The sequence below is a fragment of the Chanodichthys erythropterus genome, chromosome 11 (assembly GCF_024489055.1).
Source record: "Chanodichthys erythropterus isolate Z2021 chromosome 11, ASM2448905v1, whole genome shotgun sequence".
NCBI classification, from domain to species: domain Eukaryota; kingdom Metazoa; phylum Chordata; class Actinopteri; order Cypriniformes; family Xenocyprididae; genus Chanodichthys; species Chanodichthys erythropterus.
In genome coordinates, this window is record NC_090231.1 from 45,612,327 (window position 1) to 45,633,079 (window position 20,753).

The window sequence follows — 20,753 nt, forward strand, 5'->3', positions numbered from 1 at the left end:
ATGGTATTCTATTATTAAAATATAATGCATTTCTATGATACAAAGTGTCTGAACAGTTATGTTACCTCTATGGCATTTCATATAGGCTTTTAGATTAAAAGCATGCACATTTGGAGAAATATTGATGGATTCTCATGTTTATGTCAATTTTCTATACAGAGGAGTATTTATTCATTATTTATTGTCGTCACTGTGAACGCTGGATACTGTGTTTACAATTCATACTTGCAGCCGGAGGGCACTCTGTGCACTTTTAGTCCACAAATGCCAATGCTAAAGAAGAATAGTCAATCCAGGAAATAACTGAACTAACAGAGGCCAGAGATCGGTAACTATGGCTACTCACAACGCTTTTCAAGACAATAAATACACGATTGAGACGATGAATGCATGTATTGACTGAATTTGCCTCTGAATAGCGCTGACTCCGTGGGCGTGGCCGCATTAGCGGATGATGAGCTGAATCAAGGACTTCTGACATGGCTCTCTTTTCATACAGATTACATAAACACAGAATGTTTGTTTTCGATTTGACTTACACGATTTAACCCTTGAGGGACGGATTGGGCGGTACCACCCAAAATGGCATACTTGTACAAATGTGTAGTTATCTCAAAAACTATTAATGCTAGAGAGATGCATGCTTTTTGCCGTCTTCCTCAGATTCCACTGAAAACAGCGGTATCCAGTTTGTATATTAAACGCGCTTCCGTTATTGTGCAATACCACTGCGTAAACAGGCCAATGAAAACGATTATGTTAGGCAGATTCAACACGCAACAACCAATGTAAAAATTGCCGCTGGGAGGAATATTTTTCTAACCCAATCAGAGGAAGGTTACCATGATGTATTCTAGCCATTCAGAGGACTCTGTAGCTCTGCTGTAGCCTTGTAAAAGCTCGCTGGCCTATAGTAAAAGACCGGCAGCCGGGTGTAATCAATAAGCGATCGGAGAATCAGCATCAGGTGGAGAAAGCAGAAAGCGATCGGAGTGTTACAGAGAGCGATCTGAGTATTAGCGAGCACAAAGAGATAAATTCGAGAGAGATATAGCATTATTACAGAATTGTTTTATCAAAATGGCAAGCAGTAAAAGATTTACGGCAGAACAAGCTCTGGAACAATTACTGGAAAGTGACGAGGAGAAATCTGGAGCAGACAGCTTTTACACCGATGGAGAGGCCTTGCTTTGCTCACTGGCATGCCTAGGACTGTTTGTAAAAAAAAGTTAATTATTTAATTGTTCTTTACACATTTGATTAAACAATAACACATTTCTGTCAAGCAAAGAGTTTGAAAAATATATATTTTTTTGTTCTATATTCTGTGATGTGTGATTTTCAGTAATAAATGACAAAAATCTAATTTTCGTTTTTGAAATTCTCTAGTTTACTGTACATTTTCTTTCACTCATACTTCCTTTCTAAACACATTACATGCATGCTTATGGTAGCTTAGGGTCTTCTGAATCCATAGATACCAAACACAGGGTGTTCCATCTCCTTTACATATGATTTATAAGCCCAAATATAAAAATAGAGAAAACAGACCAAAAAGGGCTTAGTCCCAAAAATAAAAAAAACGCCTAGGACTGTTTGTAAATAAAGTTAATTATTTAATTGTTCTTTACACATTTGATTGAACATTAACCCATTTCTGTCAAGCAAAGGGTTTGAAAAATATATTTTTGGGTCAAAAACTTTTCACTATTGTTATGTGAGGTAGGATTTTCAGTAATAAATGAGAAAAATCTCATTTTCGTTTTTGAAATTCTCTAGTTTATTGTACAATTTTTCACTCATACTTCCTTTATAAACATATTGCATGCTTATTGTAGCTTAGGGTCTTCTGAATCCATTGATACCAAATACATGGTGGTCCATCATCATTACATATGGTTTATAAGCCGAAATGTAAAAATAGAGAAAACTGACCAAAAAGGGCTTAGTCCCCTAAGGGTTAAAACCTGACATTTCAACGTTTCTTTAGACACAAGTCTATTTTTTTTTTGTGATTAGTATTCACTAAGTTACAGTTCATTTTCTGAGAACTATCAGATTGGACTTGTTCAGAGGGAGACGAGAGATCACGCATCATGTTAGTTTTCTTTATTTTACAAAAAGCACAACATTTTGTTTTCGTACTCTGAGTGTACACAAATAAAAGAAGATATTCCACAGATTAAAATGGTGTATAGCTCTTACTTGTATGTGCAACATTGACCAGAGTATTTTGAGTCTCTTTCACACTGGTTAAAAAAAAACCGCGGTGATCACGCCGGCGTGACCGCCGACCCGAGGGAGTTAACGTATGTTTATTTGTATACTCAATACTTGGTTGGCAGCACATACACTGCGTTCCAAATTATTATGCAAGAGACAAAATCAGTAAGATTTCTGTACAATAAACATTCAGATTTTAGTTTTTCTAAGAAAATGTTTGTTCCTTTATTTATCCATGTCTTTTTAGATAACTGGTATCAATCTCAGACAAAATAATTTGCCAGATCTATGGAAACCCTACTTAGAGGTTGTTCCACATTATTAAGCAAGTCACAGTTCTCATGCAATATGGGGAGGAAGAAATATCTTTCTGAAGATGAAAAGCATGAAATGGTGCAATGTTGTGCAAAGGGCATGAAAACAACTGATATTGTGTGAAACTGAATGGAGATTAAAAAAAAAATCCTGTCAAAAAATTAAAAAAAAAAAAAATTATTAAAAGGGCAGCTATAAAAAAAGCCAGTGTTGAGCAGCAAACAGGTATTTGAAGCTGCTGGTGCCTCTGGAGTCTTAAGAAGCTCTCCATGCAGGCTGGCAGTTGTGCATAAAGATGCATTTCAGCCACTCCAAACCAAACCTCACAAAGAGAAACATTTACAGTGGGTTTAGAAATACATGAAGACTCATTAAATAGTTTTATTCACTGACTAATGCCGTACTACAATGGAAGGTCTAAATGGATGGATTTCTGGATGGTTGGTGAATGGCGATATTTTCGATATTTTGATATATTTATTCTAAAACAAAGAGGATATTGGATTATCTTTATCAACATAATGTGTGGCACAAATTGCATTTATAGTCCATATCTAATATTTTCCAATGTCTTGTACCTTTGACGGTGTCAACCGTGGATGTCACGTGGATGAGAACATGTATGGAAATGATATGCAGATGAGGTTATGCATAGTAAAACTAGGCGTCGTAAGCTCCGTATATATGGTGATGTCGGGGAGGAGACGGGGTGGAGATGCACGTACACACAATCTTCCGCTAACTGGGATTTATAAAGGGATTTGTGCGCAGGATCTGGCGTACGCATGGTTTTATAAATCAGATTTTTTTTGTGCGTACGCAGAATCTAGCTTTTGCGCGTACGTACACTTTTAGGATGAAATCTACGCAAAGTTTTATAAATGAGGCCCCTGGTGGGTGATGATTTGGGCTGGAATACTGGGAAGTGAGATGGAGGGTATTAAAATTACTTTTGCAAGATATGTGGAGTTCATAACTGGCCATTTTCAGCTATGGTATAAAAAGGAGGATAGTGGATAGTAGAATGAACAATTGTACAATGCACTATGCACTATCCCATGCCGCAAAAAAAAAAAAAAAAAAAAAAAAAACCACAGCAATAAAACTGTTTGAAAATTTATTTCTACACCCATTGTAAATGTTTCTGTTTGTTAGGTTTGGTTAGTGGTGTCTAAAATGCATCTTTACGCACAACTGCCAGCCTGCATGGTGAGGTTCTCAAGACTCCAAAGACACCAGCAGATTCAAATACCTGTTTGCTGCTCAACACTGGCTTTTTTTTATAGCTGCCCTTTTAATACAATAATTTTTTTTTGATAGGAACTTTTATTAATAAGCCTTTATCTGACCAAGTTCTGCTGTGCTCTAAATCACTCACAAATATTATGATAATTCGATAATCTCCATTCAGTTTCACACAATATTAGTTGTTTTCATGCCTTTTGCACAACATTGCACCATTTCATGCTTTTCATCTTAAGAAAGATCTTTCTTCCTCGCCATATTGCATGAGAACTGTAACTTGCTTAATAATGTGGAACAAGCTCTAAGTAGGGTTTCCATAGATCTGGCAAATTATTTTGTCTGAGATTGATACCAGTTATCTAAAAAAGGCATGGATATATAAACAAACAAACATTTTCTTAGAAAAACTAAAATCTGAATGTTTATTGTACTGAAATCTTACTGATATGTCAATTGCATAATAATTTGGAACGCAGTGTTACATTACAGCAAATGACTTGCTCCTAGCACAAATTACAGCATCAGTGAAGTGTGGCATGGAAGTGATCAGCCTGTGGCACTGCTGAGGCACTATTGAGCCTTCAGATCATCTGTATATTGTTGGATCGACTGTTTCTCATCTTTCTCTTGAAAATATCCCATAGATTCAGGGGTCAGGCATGTTGGCTGGCCAATAAAACACAGTAATATCATGGTCAGCAAACCACTTGGAAGTGGTTTATGCACTGTGGGCAGGTGCTAAAGTCCTGCTGGAAAAGGAAATCAGCATCTCCATAAAGCTTGTCAGCAGATGGAAGCATAAAGTGCTCCAAAATCTCCTGGAAGATGGCTGCATTGACTTTGCATTTTATAAAACACAATGGACCAACACCAGCAGACGTCACGCCCCCTCAAATCATTACTGACTTCAGAAACTTCACACTAGACTTCAAGCAGCTTGGATTCTGTACCTCTCCAGTCTTCTTTCAGACTCTGGGACCATGATTTCAACATGAAATGCAAAATTTACTTTTATCTGAAAAGAGGACTTTCGACCACTGTTCACTGTCCAATTCTTTTTCTCCTTAGCCCAGGTAAGATGCTTCTGACGTTGTTTCTGTTTCAGAAGTGGCTTGGTAGTCCTTTTCCCGAAGATGTCTGAGTGTGGTGACTCTTGATGCGCTGACTCCGACTTCATTTGACTCATTGTGAAGCTCTCCCAAGTGTCTGAATCGGCTTAACTTGACAGTATTCTCAAGCTTGTGGTCATCCCTGTTGCTTGTGCACCTTTGCCTACCCAATTTCTTTCTTCTAGTCAACTTTGCATTTAATATGCTTTGATACATCACTCTGTAAACAGCCACCACATTCAGTAATGACCTTCTGTGACTTACTCTCTTTGTGGAGGCTGTTAATGATTGTCTCCTGGACCATTGCCAAGTCAGCAGTCTTCCCCATTAGTGTGGTTTCAAAGAACAAGAGATACCTGGAATTTATACTGTAGGGATGGTCATTTAATGAAACTCAAATGTAAATATTCTAATATTTTGAGATTCTGGATTTTGGACTTTCATTAGCTGTACGCTCTAATAAAAAAAAAAAAAAAAACTTGAAATGTTTTACTTTGTAGGGAATCTAGTATAAATGAAAGTTTCATTTCTCAAAATAATTTACAATAAAAAAAAATAACTTTTTCACAATATTCTAATTATATGACCAGCACCTGTAATAAAGCTTTATGATTTATTATTATGCATATATCTATGGAATTACATTTGATCCAAAAATAATGAACGTAACTTTTCAAAAAAAAAAAAAAAAAAACTAATAAAAATATAAATTGAAACTGAATAAAATGTCTTTGAAACGTAAAAAAATAAATCGCAGGCAAAATGTTTGACTTTGTTTTTAATACACTGCATGTTTTGCTAACAGTTTCTTTTCTTTCTTTCACTGATCTTTACTTACAAAAGCATTTTCAGAGTTCCCTTTCATGGGAACTATCGACGCTACGTCGAAACGACGTGATGGGAACCCTCTGCGCATTGCGTCGTGAAGCACCTCTGTATCCAACCAATGATGAGACGGGACGTCAGAGGCGGGTGACGTCACGGACCAGGAAGCTATAAAGCACACCCAGAACAAAGAACGCTAGCTTCTGTTGTCTTCAGTAAGCGCTATCTGTATCTTGTGTGTCTTATTTGCTGTTGTTTGTCTACCACGTTGCTGATATCTTCGTCTGAGGACAAGATTCAGTTAAAAGCACATCACTATATACATATATATATATTTCAGTGTAGAAAACAACAATGGCGGAGAAACAAAAAGACACAGCTCAGGACAAGCAGATTTTTAGGAAGTGTGTGCATCCCTGCACTAGATTCATCTCGGGTGGGGACACACACGAGATGTGCGTTATCTGCTTGGGAGCCGAACACGCACAGGCAGCTCTCGAGGGAGCTGTCTGTGTCCACTGTCTGTGTCCACTGTGAACGGCTCACACTGAGAGTCCTGAGATCACGGCGAGCACTCTTCGAGGAGAGTGCTGCGTCCCGTGTTCCCCACGGGTCTGGTCCCGCTGTTGCTGAGGCACAGCGAAGGCTGCGTTCGTGGGGTTCACAGATGGATCTGGTGGAGGGGGTTGAGACGGGCTCTGCCTCATCTCTTCCCTTACCTGCCAGACCCAGTGTCTCTTCTCCGGCGGTGGAAGCACGCTCTGCGGTTTCTTCCCCCCGGAGAGAGGCACCGGCGCTTAATATATCTTCCTCTGAGGAGGTTGATGTAGTAAGCGTCGACCCTGGTGATGAGGGACCGCCATCCTCATCACCAGCATATGAGGAGCTGCTGGAGGTAGTGACGCGGGCCGTCGATAAGCTCAAGATCGACTGGCCCGCGGAGAGAAGCGACACAAATCAAAAAGCAAACTCGATGAGCGCTTTCTCCAACCTAGGTCACTACCACAGCGTCGGGGTCTGCCGTTTTTTCACGATCTCCACACCGAGGTGTCGAGGTCGTGGAATCGCCCAGTCCAATATCGTGTTTTCAGCCCCCAAACATCCACATATAGTAATATTATGGGGCTGAAACACTACGGCTATGGGGCGATGCCTCCGGTAGAAGAGACGCTTGCGAGCTATCTCTCGCCTGAGTCAGCATCGTCCCTCAAGACCCCGACACTGCCCACTAAGCCCCTAAGAACAACATCGGGCTTGGTGGGCAAGGCTTATTCGGCGGCAGGTCAGGCGGCGGCTTGTTTACATACTATGTCAATATTACAAGCCTACCAAGCTGACCTGCTGGGGGAAATTGACGAGAGCGGGGAAGCTACATTTGAAACGGTTCAGGAAATCCGTAAAGCCACAGATCTTGCTCTCCGGGCCACCAAGGAGACGGCCAAGTCAATCGACCGCTCTATGGCAGCCCTGGTGGCCACGGAGAGGCATCTGTGGCTGAATCTATCTGACATCAAGGACAAAGATAAAAATGTCCTCTTGGATGCGCCGCTGTCTCCTGTGGGCCTGTTCGGCGATGCTATGTCATCAGTCGTCGACAGGTTCCAGGAGACACGTAAACAGTCAGCGGCCTTCCAGAGATTCCTTCCCCGCCGCATTAATCCCCCCGAGACTGCTGGGCGGGAGCAGCCTCGGCCGGTAGCCAGCTCCTCTGCTCGTAGAGAGCAACAAAAAGCCAGCGTGGCCACCCGTGCTCCCCCGCAAAAAGCTTGGGGACCGGGGCGGTCAACGCACGCAAGGCCTTCCAGAGGTAGAACGGATCTGAGGACCGTTATTATCTCTCGGAAGGCCTCGAAGAAATCCTGACGCCAGTCGGCCAGGGTTTCAGAGGGCAGTCCCCTCCGGAGAGGTCCTGATATTAAAACACCAAGTGTCAGCGCCTCTTCGGTGCTCTCAAGGGGCCGTTCTGCCAACCCTGCCACCCAGTGTGCGACAGGGCGCAGCGGTTCCCACCGATCCTCCGAGGAGGGTCGGTCACTTGATTCGTTTGTCTACCAGTGCGCCAGTCCAGACCAACGAGCCAAGTGCTCAAAAAACACCAGAGGCCAGTCTCAAGAGACTGGTTCCCTTAGTAGAATTTATGGAAGAATGGAAACTTCTCCCGAATATTTCGAAATGGGTGCTGCTCATTATAGAACAGGGTTACAGAATACAGTTCGGTTCTCAACCGCCCAGGTTCAATGGGGTTCTTCCCACAGTGGTAACCCCAGAGCAGTCTCTGGTTATGGAACAAGAGGTTATGACACTTTTGCAAAAAGGAGCTATAGAAAGGGTTCCTCCTCCCAGCAAGCTGTCAGGGTTTTACAGCCGCTACTTTATCGTTCCAAAGAAGGATGGAGGGTTGCGTCCCATAATTGATTTACGAATACTAAATCGTTCTGTACAAAAACTAAAGTTCAAAATGCTTACACTCAGACAGATTGTCCCACAGATCAGGTCCGAGGACTGGTTTGTGGCGATAGATCTGAAGGACGCATACTTCCATGTATCCATCCATCCTTCTCACAGGAAGTTCCTCAGGTTTGCTTTCAGGGGCGAAGCTTACCAATACAGGGTTCTTCCATTTGGCCTATCCTTATCACCCCGCACTTTCACGAAGTGCGTGGATGCAGCTCTGGCTCCACTGAGACTCCAGGGCATCCGCGTACTGAATTACATCGACGATTGGTTGATATTAGCTCAAACGGAGCAGCTGGCAGCTCAGCATCGAGATGTTGTTCTGTCACACATGAAAAAGCTTGGGCTGAGGCTCAACGCAAAGAAAAGTGCATTGGTTCCAAGTCAGACTACCAACTATCTAGGGGTAGTTTGGGATTCCACCACGATGCAGGCTTATCTGTCTCCTGCTCGTGTGAATTCCATTCTCGGAGCCGTGAATGGGGTAAAGATAGGCCAGTCACTAACTGTGAAACAGTTTCAGAGACTGTTGGGTCTGATGGCAGCTGCGTCCAACGTGATACCTTTTGGCCTGCTGCACATGAGACCCTTACAGTGGTGGCTCAAGACCAAGGGGTTTTCTCCGAGGAGAAACTCTCTCCACACGTTCAAAGTCTCGCGGCGATGCCTTCGAGCTCTGGCCGTGTGGAGGAAGCTTTGGTTCTTGTCCCAAGGTCCTGTGTTGGGGACTTCTCGTCGTCGCAGAATGCTTACGACAGATGCTTCCCTCACGGGCTGGGGAGCGATCATGGGTGGTCGCTCGGCTCGGGGTCTCTGGGAGGACCATCAACGTTCCTGGCACATAAATCGGCTGGAAATGATGGCGGTATTTCTTGCATTAAAATACTTCCTCCCAGACCTGAGAGACCATCACGTGTTGGTCCGCACGGACAACACGACGGTGGTCGCTTATATCAATCACCAGGGGGGTCTACGGTCTCGCCAACTATACTACTTGGCACGACAGATCCTCCTGTGGTCCCAAGGGAAGTTCCTCTCGCTCAGAGCGGCATATATCCCAGGGAATCAGAATGTGGGGGCAGACGCCCTGTCGAGACAGGGGCCGAGGCCCGGGGAGTGGAGACTCCACACCGAGGTGGCGGAGCTCCCATGGCAGAAGTACGGTCGAGCGGAAGTCGATCTATTTGCCTCAAAAGAGTCGACTCAGTGTCCACTATGGTACTCTCTAACGCACCCAGCACCTCTAGGGCTGGATGCCATGGTGCCGACGTGGCCGAGGCTACGTCTGTACGCTTTCCCCCCGGTTGCTCTGCTCCCAGGAGTACTGGAGAAAATCCGCCAGGACGGGGTCAGTCTAATACTGGTGGCCCCATACTGGCCGACAAGGTTTTGGTTTGCAAACCTAATATCTCTACTAGACGGCTCCCCGATGGAGCTTCCACTCAGACAGGATCTCCTGTCACAAGCGGGCGGTACGATACTCCATCCTCGCCTGGAATTATGGAAACTGTGGGCCTGGCCTCTGAGGGGGCCAGGTTCATAGACTCTGGTCTCTCAACCGAGGTTGTGGAGACCATTCTCAACTCCAGAGCTCCCTCCACGAGGAAGTTATATCTATACAAATGGAAGTTGTTCGTTGCTTGGTGTAATCAACACGGAACGAACCATGTCCACGCACCTGTAAATTAGGTGCTTCAGTTCCTCCAAGAAAAATTCTCGGAAGGATTAACTCACTCAACACTAAAGGTTTATGTTGCAGCAATTTCTGCATTTCATGTTTCTTTAGGGGGTTCCTCGGTGGGTCGAGACCCCCTAGTAATACGCTTCCTCCGTGGTACTCTAAGACTGAGACCTGTGGTACGTTCTAGGACTCCAGCCTGGGATTTGGCGGTAGTGTTAGAAGGGTTAGCTGAGGCACCTTTCGAACCATTAGAACAAGTTTCTGAGAAGTTCCTTACACTCAAGACCATATTTTTATTGGCAATCTCGTCTCTTAAAAGAATTGGAGACCTGCAGGCGTTATCAGTTTTGCCATCATGTTTGGAATTTTCACCAGGAATGGTGAAGGCATTCCTACACACTAGACCGGGCTATGTGCCCAAGGTCCCCACTAATGTTCCGGGTCCTATTGTACTTCAGGCCTTTTGTCCCCCTCCATTTAGGAGTGCGGATCAGGAAAAACTTAATCTGCTTTGCCCTGTCCGGGCCCTAGATACTTATGTCCACAGAGCTGCCCTGTGGCGTAAGACAGACCAATTGTTTGTATGTTATGGGTCCCCTAAGAAAGGGGGCCCAGCGTCTAAGCAGAGGATGAGCAAGTGGGTGGTCGAGGCCATTTCTCTTGCGTACAAAGCAGCCGGACAACCATGTCCTTTGGTGGTCCGGGCTCATTCTACAAGGGGTATGGCGGCCTCTAAGGCCCTGGTGTCAGGAGTTCCCATGTCGGATATTTGTGATGCAGCCGGATGGTCATCCCAGCACACTTTTATTAGATTTTACAATCTAGATATTAACTCCACTCCAGGTTCAGCGGTACTGTCAACAAGATAACAGACATGTATTTGGCTGTATGGCCTAGTTGAGATAGCGTTCCCATCACGTCGTTTCGACGTAGCGTCGATAGTTCCCATGAAAGGGAACGTCTCGGGTTACTTGTGTAACCCTGGTTCCCTGAATAAGGGAACGAGACGCTACGTCACGTTGCCGTACCCCCGGCATACCTATGAGCGCTTACTTCAGATATATTCCAGAAGCTAGCGTTCTTTGTTCTGGGTGTGCTTTATAGCTTCCTGGTCCGTGACGTCACCCGCCTCTGACGTCCCGTCTCATCATTGGTTGGATACAGAGGTGCTTCACGACGCAATGCGCAGAGGGTTCCCATCACGTCGTTTCGACGTAGCGTCTCGTTCCCTTATTCAGGGAACCAGGGTTACACAAGTAACCCGAGACGTTTTCATTTATGCTTCTGAAGTTTTCGTTTACGATCCCAGAGTTTTCGTTCGTCTTTCTGGCACAAATCTCTCACGGGGGCGGGGCCAGCAGTGCAGTGGTGTGTTCTCATTGACTACTGAGTTTTTGATTGACAACTTCTACTTGACCTAGAAGTGAAGACGTCAGCGTTGTGTTTACAATTACATGTGTGGAGGTGAGCGTCTATAAGCCAGTGTCCAAGGAAGTCGACCGGAAGTTGAAGTCGGCCACTCTTGTAGCAGAACTTCACTTGCGTTAGCATCCCCATTGACTCCCATTCATTTTGGCATCACTTTGACAGTGAATAACTTTACATCTGAGGCGTTTAAAGACTCTATGTGTCCATTGTTGGGGACTTCTCGTCGTCGCAGAATGCTTACGACAGATGCTTCCCTCACGGGCTGGGGAGCGATCATGGGTGGTCGCTCGGCTCGGGGTCTCTGGGAGGACCATCAACGTTCCTGGCACATAAATCGGCTGGAAATGATGGCGGTATTTCTTGCATTAAAATACTTCCTCCCAGACCTGAGAGACCATCACGTGTTGGTCCGCACGGACAACACGACGGTGGTCGCTTATATCAATCACCAGGGGGGTCTACGGTCTCGCCAACTATACTACTTGGCACGTCAGATCCTCCTGTGGTCCCAAGGGAAGTTCCTCTCGCTCAGAGCGGCATATATCCCAGGGAATCAGAATGTGGGGGCAGACGCTCTGTCGAGACAGGGGCCGAGGCCCGGGGAGTGGAGACTCCACACCGAGGTGGCGGAGCTCCTATGGCAGAAGTACGGTCGAGCGTTGAACGAAGACGTCAGCGTTGTGTTTACAATTACATGTGTGGAGGTGAGCGTCTATAAGCCAGTGTCCAAGGAAGTCGACCGGAAGTTGAAGTCGGCCGCTCTTGTAGCAGAGCTTCACTTGCGTTAGCATCCCCATTGACTCCCATTCATTTTGGCGTCACTTTGACAGTGAATAACTTTACATCTGAGGCGTTTAAAGACTCTATGTGTCCATTATTTATTTCCAAAGATACACGACAATGTATAAAGGGCACCATTACCTTCTATGTTACATTATGGCCCCGTAGAAACAGTTTTTGTAAAAATAAGCTAACGATTGCGTCATAACCACTCGACTCTCTGTCGCACAGTACAGAAATGACCGTACAGACAGGAGGAAAAGCTCGCAGACAATCGGGGAGATTATCTTAATATGGCGTACTGGCGTTACATTTTAAATTACAATACAAAATAATTAATCAGAATACTTACTCCTGCTCACTCACGCCAAAGAACTCCCCGCTCAAGCTCGCCGTCTCTGCAAGATTAGCGATGGCAGTTTGCACGCACAGCTACTAGAAGATTTACATCTGTCAGACAGGTTGCGGACGTGTGAGTCTGCGCGTCAGAAACGGAAGTGCTAAAAATCGCTAAAAATGGGCTTCACTTGACTCAATTGAGTTCCAATGGGGTCGCTGTGTCCATTTCTTTTACTGTCTATGCTATAAGCGGCTTCTTATTTCATTTAAAGATATAAGTTTTGTTTTTGAATTTTATCTGTATTTATCTGCGGCTTCTACTTGTCGACATAAACTTTTAGGAGCGTGAGAGATCAAACGCAAGAGAAAATTAATGTATTGAGGTTTAATTGTACATTAAAGGTTATAATACTGAAGATATTGCATAATGTCCAATGTTTTTGGAGAATATTTGATTATTTCTGATGATTCTTCTCTATTGTTGGGTCTGATTAGGTTGTGCTGTTACAATTTAAAGAGAATACTAGTATCATGTATATATTCAGCCGTCAAGAAAGTCTCACTCCAACCAGGTAATCAAGGTTGGCAACCATGGCCATCACTCTACCCATTTTTAGCATAATTATGCACATACACCATCACAATTAATGATCACTCAATTCTGAAGGATTCAAACAATATGAAAATAACAGTCGTGGCTTGCTGTAAGACGGTATAGACCTCAAAGGGCATTTCAGTACTCCACACAAAGAATGATCTTTGTAGCGAAAATTAACTCAAAGGGGAAATATTAATAATTATTCATAACTCATTATGATTATTAACTATGATTAATTATGAATATGCAAATCCGTTAATCAGATTAACTGGACGTAGCTACATTAAAATTAACATTACAATCAGTTAACCTGTTCGTCCAGTGAACGCTCAGGGTTGATTGTTTATTAATTCTAAGAAATGTCATATTTCTTATTGTACTGTACTTGTACTGACACACACCTCCCTTTGGTGGGGCTTTTATGACCGAGCAAGATTATATTGCTTGTGCTTTGAAGAAGTACTATTAAAGATTCTTATAACACTTATATGTTGTGCAGGTATGGACATACCGCATACGCAAACATTTAAATCTGCTTGACACGAATGCATAGACACCAAACATGGCATAATTGAAGTTACCGTGCAGGTCATAACATTTAACAATCATCAAACATGTAAATACAATGAGTACAATACAACAACAGTAATAATGGATACCATTTCCTGAGAAGGATTCATTTATAGCACAGTCTGTCTATACATTAATGCCATAGAGTCTGTGTTCTGTGTGGAAAATGCAGGGAAGATGCAGATTTTCTGTGTCTCTTCTCTGCTCTCCATGCGGCAACCACATTCCTCAGTGCAATAAACGTGTAACTGAAAACTTCCCGGGGGATGGGGACAGTCAAATCCCAGAGTGAGCTTAAAACTATTGGTGAACTAACAAATAATTGTGTCTGATTTGTCTCAGTCATTACATAATTCCCCCCTTTCGCTCGTTGTTGTCTCTCTTATGGCAACAGTGAGCGACATTGAAGGTGCCGGAAGATCAGACACATCACTGGCACACAAGGCTGGAAGGCTGTGATGGGCCCTGGTTGTGTGTGTCTCCTGGAGTGGTGGTCGTTTCATGGCGGTTGATGCAGACAGTCTGTAAGCTCAGGTCTCTGAGCTGGTGCTGCAGGAATCAAAGCATCCAGTGCCTTGACAGTAGGCGTTTGTCAATGTCAAGGATACTTCCTTGGCAGGACTGGTCCTTCCAAGTCACTTCCCTCAGAGTCTAGGAGAGGCTCCTCTTTAGCATTCAGAGAACACGTAAATGGAACAGACTAGCAAGTGCACGTCATTGCGTCATTACCCCCCGGTAAACAGCTGCTTGTTTTCTACACGGAGACGTATGAATGCCTCCGTTTGTTCCTTGGTCTCTGTTAAAAAATACGAGAAAGCTATGAATAACACTGTGAATGGTATAATGGTATAATATTAACGTTAAATTACTTTAGACAACTTAACTAGTTATTTATAAAGGATGCCGGTGATGGCAAACTAACAACGGTCCGGTTCAGTTAGCCATCAATAACGTAGGCTAATTTGTATTTGTATAATTTATAATATCAATACGGTAGTAATTTGTACTGGCATTTAACGAGTTCGTTTGCCCATATAATCTTTAGGATATTAGGTTAGCTAATTTGACTTGCTGTCCACTGAGGAGGGGCTCGATGAAGCATCTTCAACTCGAGCTCTGATACACCCCCCAGTGAATAAATATAGGATGTGATTACATAGGGCAAGGTACCTGAAATGAAGGTGGAGTTTGGGGAGGTGGAGGGATGCTGAAACAGCTGAGACTGAAGAGAGGTAAGCAGCTGCTTATATGCTCTGGCTGTTGATTGGAAGATTAGATGGGCTCGCTCCTCCCTAAATTACGTTTAGGAACTTCACTTAAACGTTAAACTTTATTTATCTGACATATTTACTACTGTTATAACAAATGTTTGGTAACGTAAATATACTTACATTTGAAAGCATATTGCCCGCTAACGTCCAACATTTTTTTTAAAACATTTTTGAACAAGATTGCAAAGCTGCACGCATAGGATTGTGGGTGATTTGAGAGCGCGAAGAGCGCGAAGGATACACATATGCATCCTTTCCTGTGTATGGGATATTTTTCGAACGAAGGACTCAGTCCTTGTTTGAAATTCCGAGGATCCTCGACTTTGGAACAGTCCTTTGACGGATGTCGATGACGTAGCATCCTCGAAATTCTGGCTTCCGAGGATCCTTCCTTGACATTGAGAAACGCCTAGAGTGTCACCTGTCACTCTAAAGTCAGTTAGTGGGGGCAAGAGGTTTGCTGGTGGCGAGGATCAGCTCTTTGAGCTTGCTCAGCAGGTGTCGAGGTAGCAGGTGCCATGACAGTGTCATCTGTCATTCGGACACCCGTGAAGCAGGTGGTTGCAGGAAGAGGTTATCGGAGTTGTAGTGTGGATAGTGTTTCAGACTGACCTAGGGTTGATGACAGAAACGTTTGTTACCTCTGCTCTCAGTCTGAAGGAGTCTGAAGTTTGCTGTGTCCCTCTGCTCTTGTGGCAGCGCCGACTTGAGCAGGTTTGAGTGGTCTTGTGTGAGTGGCCAGAAGCTTGTGCTGTTCAAGGGGCTCCTTACTAGCGTTAGAAGCTCCTACAGGTTCGATGCAGGCATGTCCGGTCGCCCTTGTGCTACCTGCTGTTGGAGATCATGCGGTGTCTGCAGGAAAAGGATGTTTCCATCCATGGCTTCTCCCTGTGGTAGGTCTGGTGCCTGGGTCTGTCTGAATTAATCCTTCTTCTTCTGTAGCTTTAGAGGATTTCAGGAAATTAGCTGATAAAGTGTCAAGCAGAAGGCTTTGGCTCCCCCCTCTGTACCTCTGTGCTTGGCTGGGGGAGGTTCTTCTGCTGCAGGCAAGAGAGTCTTAGTTCTCTTTGGGCCATGTCAAGTTCATCTTTGGTGTTGTCCAGCTGCTGGGTCAGAGCTTCAGTCCCAGATCTGGACACATCCAGAGGACGTTCACAGGTCCTGATTGTGTCATCTTTGACCTAGAGTTCAGAATTTGCTATTTTTAACAGTGACTATTTGTGAAAGAGTTCTTTTACCACGTCTTCTCTGGCTGCCTTTTCCAGCTGCTCTCGTTGCGGAGCAGCTGTCAGAGCCGTTTGCAGTTCGTGGCTTTTCTTCTGTGTCTCTATTCTGTCAGGGTCATTATGTCTGTCCTGAGCCTCCATCTCTAGCTGGTCTATGTGGCTTTTAGCATGCATCAGCTCCTTGTGAGTCTCTGTGATCTGGAGTTTGAGGTTGTTCACCTCCTGTTTCAAAACAGTGAGGATGTGGGTCAGGAAGAAGTTGACTTCAATCAGATCATTGTGACCATACCTCTGGTTTGAGTCATCTGCCTTTACTTCTCTTCCATCTTTGTCCAGTTGCTTTTGGCTCTGGTGCTATAATTGATCAGCAGCACTGGTTAGGAGGGTGTTCCTCACGACACCTAGCCAGTCCTTTTGGTCTGCCATCTGGGCAGTTAGGCTGAGCATCTGCAACATTTAGGCACTCTTGTGGTGAGAGTAAGGGCAAGAGACTACTGCAAAGTCAAACAGAATTTAGGGCTAAAGGCACAGTGAGCAGCCAGGTGTATAAAATACAGCTAGGTTTAACAAATGACTTAAGATGGTTCTTGTGGTCAAATTATTTCTTAGTATTTCTTACTGATGGTTCACGACAGGCTTGACCTCTGAACAAATAGGAAAGAAAAAGGGAGAGGAAGAGGAGAGCTTTCCTATTAGATTCTGCTTATTAGTGGTGCTCAAAATTGTGCCCTAGTAATTGTTCAGATTACTTTGTAGCTGGCTCAAAAAATTGAAACAACTGTTGTAAATAAACAAAATCAAGAAGGAGAGCATGTCTAGTTGCTTGTGGTTGTATTGGGAAATTAAACCACAACAGAAAAAAAGGAAGATGTAAGTAAATCACAAAGATGAAAGAAATAATACTAGTAAAAATTAATAGCCGACTGCTATTATAATTAAAATCAATAAAAAGATTGAAAGAAGTGACTAAAACAGCAGAATGGATTTAGATCAGTTCACACTGCATACACACAAGCTGTAGTTAAAGGCTTCACATAAATAATGCTAACCGCTAACTGTAGAAGCTATTAGTTAGCTTAGCCTGAGCGGAAGGGTTGCTAAGTGGGGTTAGCTTAGCCGCCTAGCCTGGTTTGTTTACACCATGGCATCACAAGGTGATGAGTTAGCACTTCCTGTGACAAGTCGTTGTCATGGGAACCAATGCACACCACAGCAATTCAAACAGTTCATGAAGACTGTCTGCACATTTCAAACTAGTTACGTACAGAGTTAAAATGTGATGCTTATACTTTCAGATTTTCAAAAACTTGATATTACATTCAGTAAAATGCAAATATATGTTTTGGCATTTGCAAATTTTACTCATGTAAACTCTTCTCTATGCTTTAAACAATGTCTTGTACTTGTTTAAAGGGTAATTACACAGCTTGCTGTAAGTCAAAGCTTGTTTAAGCATATATAGTTAAGTCCGTCTTGTGCAGGTATACTGATATTCCTTTCAGCGAGTGAAACACAGTTTTGGTCAAGAGGTAGCTATGCTTGTAGATGCAGCCAAAGTTTAGATGAATGACACCAATCTTAACTATAAAAGGGGAGCATTACCCAAATCTACATTTATATAACACTGTACTGAGGTTCATTCATCAGAAACAGGTTAAGCAATACTGCAATTGGTATTTCTCCAACCAAAGCAGAATAATCAATTCTGGTACAGTTTACATGCCGCTGAGCTGAGATTCCTTCGTCAACACAGGCTTACGCTCTAATACTGATATTAGGATTTCTTCGCTAAAATCAGATTAACTTTACACTGATACCATTTGAACATATGCTAAAATGTCTTAAGACTCTTTCTGTTACGGCAGAGGTGTCACTTCAAGCTATAGTTTTATCTGCACCTAACAAGCCAGCACCATCGATCTACATGCGAATGAAACATTGTCAAACGTCATGTTGGAATTTTCAATTATTAAACACACTTTTAGTTGGACGATGGTTTAAGCGAGTGGTGTTAGGCCATGCTAGCTTAACCAGCTCAATCTAGTGTCATATTTCATAATAGCTTGTCGTGGATGGTCATGAGCATTTGAGATTTACACATTCACACAAGGTTTCCTTCCACTCCTAATGCAGACTCCTGCATTTCTGTGAACACACATTTTCATCTACTTTAAAAGCTTTATGCCCTATGCTGACTAGGAACCTTTGTAGAAGCAATGTGGAAGGCACTGTGTTTGCAGTTCACAGTCACTGGGGTCTTAAGAACCCCTGCTGAGGGACCTTGTGTGTCAGGTCACATGAGTGGCATTGTATGAGGGCAGGTTGTGCTGTCCAAAGAGGTGACTAACTGGTGTAGGAGGCAAAGGTCCTGTGGGTGTCCTCCATTCATTCCAGGTTTGTCTGAGTCTGTGGCAGTAACCCTGGGACTTTCAGATCTGCCTTGCCTGGTGTCGAGGGCAGCGCTCAATCTGCATTCAGACTTATGGGTCAGAGGAATCCTTTATGCTGACTGGTTTTAGTTGCTAATAGTCTGATTGGAGGTTGACTGGCTGTTAAGTCAGAAATCGTGGTGATTCTGGTCAAGAAAAGAGAGCCTGTCTTGGTGGGTCACGCCAGTCAGGGGTTTCGGGCAAAAAGAAAGGTCTCATATATTGGCATGAGCGCTGTGGTATCCTAGGCTGCAGGCTCTGGCCCCTCCCCCCCTTTGTATAAGGCTGGGGGAGCTGGTGCTTGGTGTGGTCCCTTTGCAGTTGGTAGGACTGTTTCAGTTCTTTTTTGGACCACCACAAGTTCGTCTCCCACACTGGTGCATTGCCGAGTCAGTGTTTGGATTTCAGCTCTGCATGCGCTTTAGTGTCTCTTTAAATACAAACAGTTCTTTACGTTCTTTGACTGGCGAAGTTCAACAGCTGTCAGAGCCTCCTGAAGACTGGTGACCTCCTTCAATTGCTCTGCTCTGTCATGGTTCTTGCATCTGTCCTGTGCCTTCTCATGCTGAGTGGGTTGGTTCTCTGTGGAACTCAGTGACTTGCAGCGTTCGTTCAATTACCTCCTGTTGGAAGCCCGTATGAGCATGGGCTAAGGAGAAATTGAAGCTCCTTTTGGCTCAGGTCAGGTGTCAAGTGTCTGCTGGTGCTGCCGATCTCGCTGTCCCTTACTCTGCTGTTGCAGGTTGTTGACTGCTTTAGCTGAAGGGCAACCATCACATTGTTCCGCTGGGTCTCCAGGGGTCCTGGATGGCAGGGCTGGATGTACTGGGCAGACAGGCACACTTATGGGGACATGAGAGAAAGAGATAGCACAGGCAAATGCAAGTTCGTACAGCTATGTGGGCCATATAGGAAGTGGCTAGCTGAAGTGGGGGAAGCCAGCATGAGACTAAGGTGTTTAACTATCTTGGATGACAGCTGTAAGCTGTGTTGACTGATGACGGGGCTGGTACACGTCATTAAACTATTACTCAGGGTACAGATGATTCCTTTCCAGAAATTATCACCATAAGGTAAATGAATAGAACAAACTGGTAGAGAGAGAGAGAGAGAGAGAGAGAGAGAGAGAGAGAGAGAGAGAGAGAGAGAAAATGAAATAAGAAAAGGGAAAGGAAGGAAAGAGGTTTTTCACCCATTTAGTCTTGCTAGGAGATATGGTTAAGCAGGTGTCACTGGTTCAAGTCATGACCTAATCTCTAGACAAACAGGGAAAGACCAGATGCCTTGAGGTCGAAAGGAGAAGAAACAACGGGAAGAGTTTCTAGTCCTTTCCGGAGCCCAAAGTGCACTGGACGGTGGCCGTACTTCATGTACTCAGCACTAAGGAGTGTAAGATCAACAGATCCTCTGATACTTTGATCTCCTGAGATATGGACAGCACAAACGCATACAGCCATTTGTCTCCACACCCCACAGCGTGAAGTTGCGGGAAGGCTTCTTTCCATCCTGTCCTTCCTTCACATTTGCTCCTTCTCCCCCACTTCCTTCCCTTAACACATTCTTCCAATCACTCAGTTCACTTAAAAGGATTATATACAAATTATAATTTTCTGTCAATGCAAATGAATTAACAGTCATGTTTGGTATCATTTGAAATGTCTCAATGCAACTGGTACAATGGTCTCATCTACATAAAATTAAACCAAAGGTATTAAAGGTTTTAAGAGTTTTAGAGATACTTTGGTTGCAACCATGGGTGTGCCTTTCATCTAAATTACCTCCTGTTCCACAGCAAGGTGCGAACCCCCGAGGTCTGTGACCCTAGTCAATGCAAATTCTGATTGTAAGTTCATGCCCCACATTGGGGGATGTTTTGTCTTGGTCTGAGTATTTAAAGAAATGTTGCAAAAGGCTCGGGGCGCTTCTGTATTCAGACGAGCCCTCATTGCTGGGTGTCTAGGACACCCAGCAGTGTGTATTTTCCTAATGTCAGGTATGCATCTTACTCTTTTTCTGAGCATTTGATGTTTGGTATTGATCACCTTTGCATTGATTATGTAATTAGCATGATACATTTACCTGACTAATAAATTGTCACATTTGATTTATTCTGACTTACTCTGAAATTATTGACTTCAGTAGATTACGATGTATCCATTGTTACCGCAAATCTGCGTCAGGTTAGTAACGGACTAAAATTCAGTTGAGTGGAGCATAGGGCACACTAACTGTGATTTTAGAGCTCCGACTAACGCTTGGC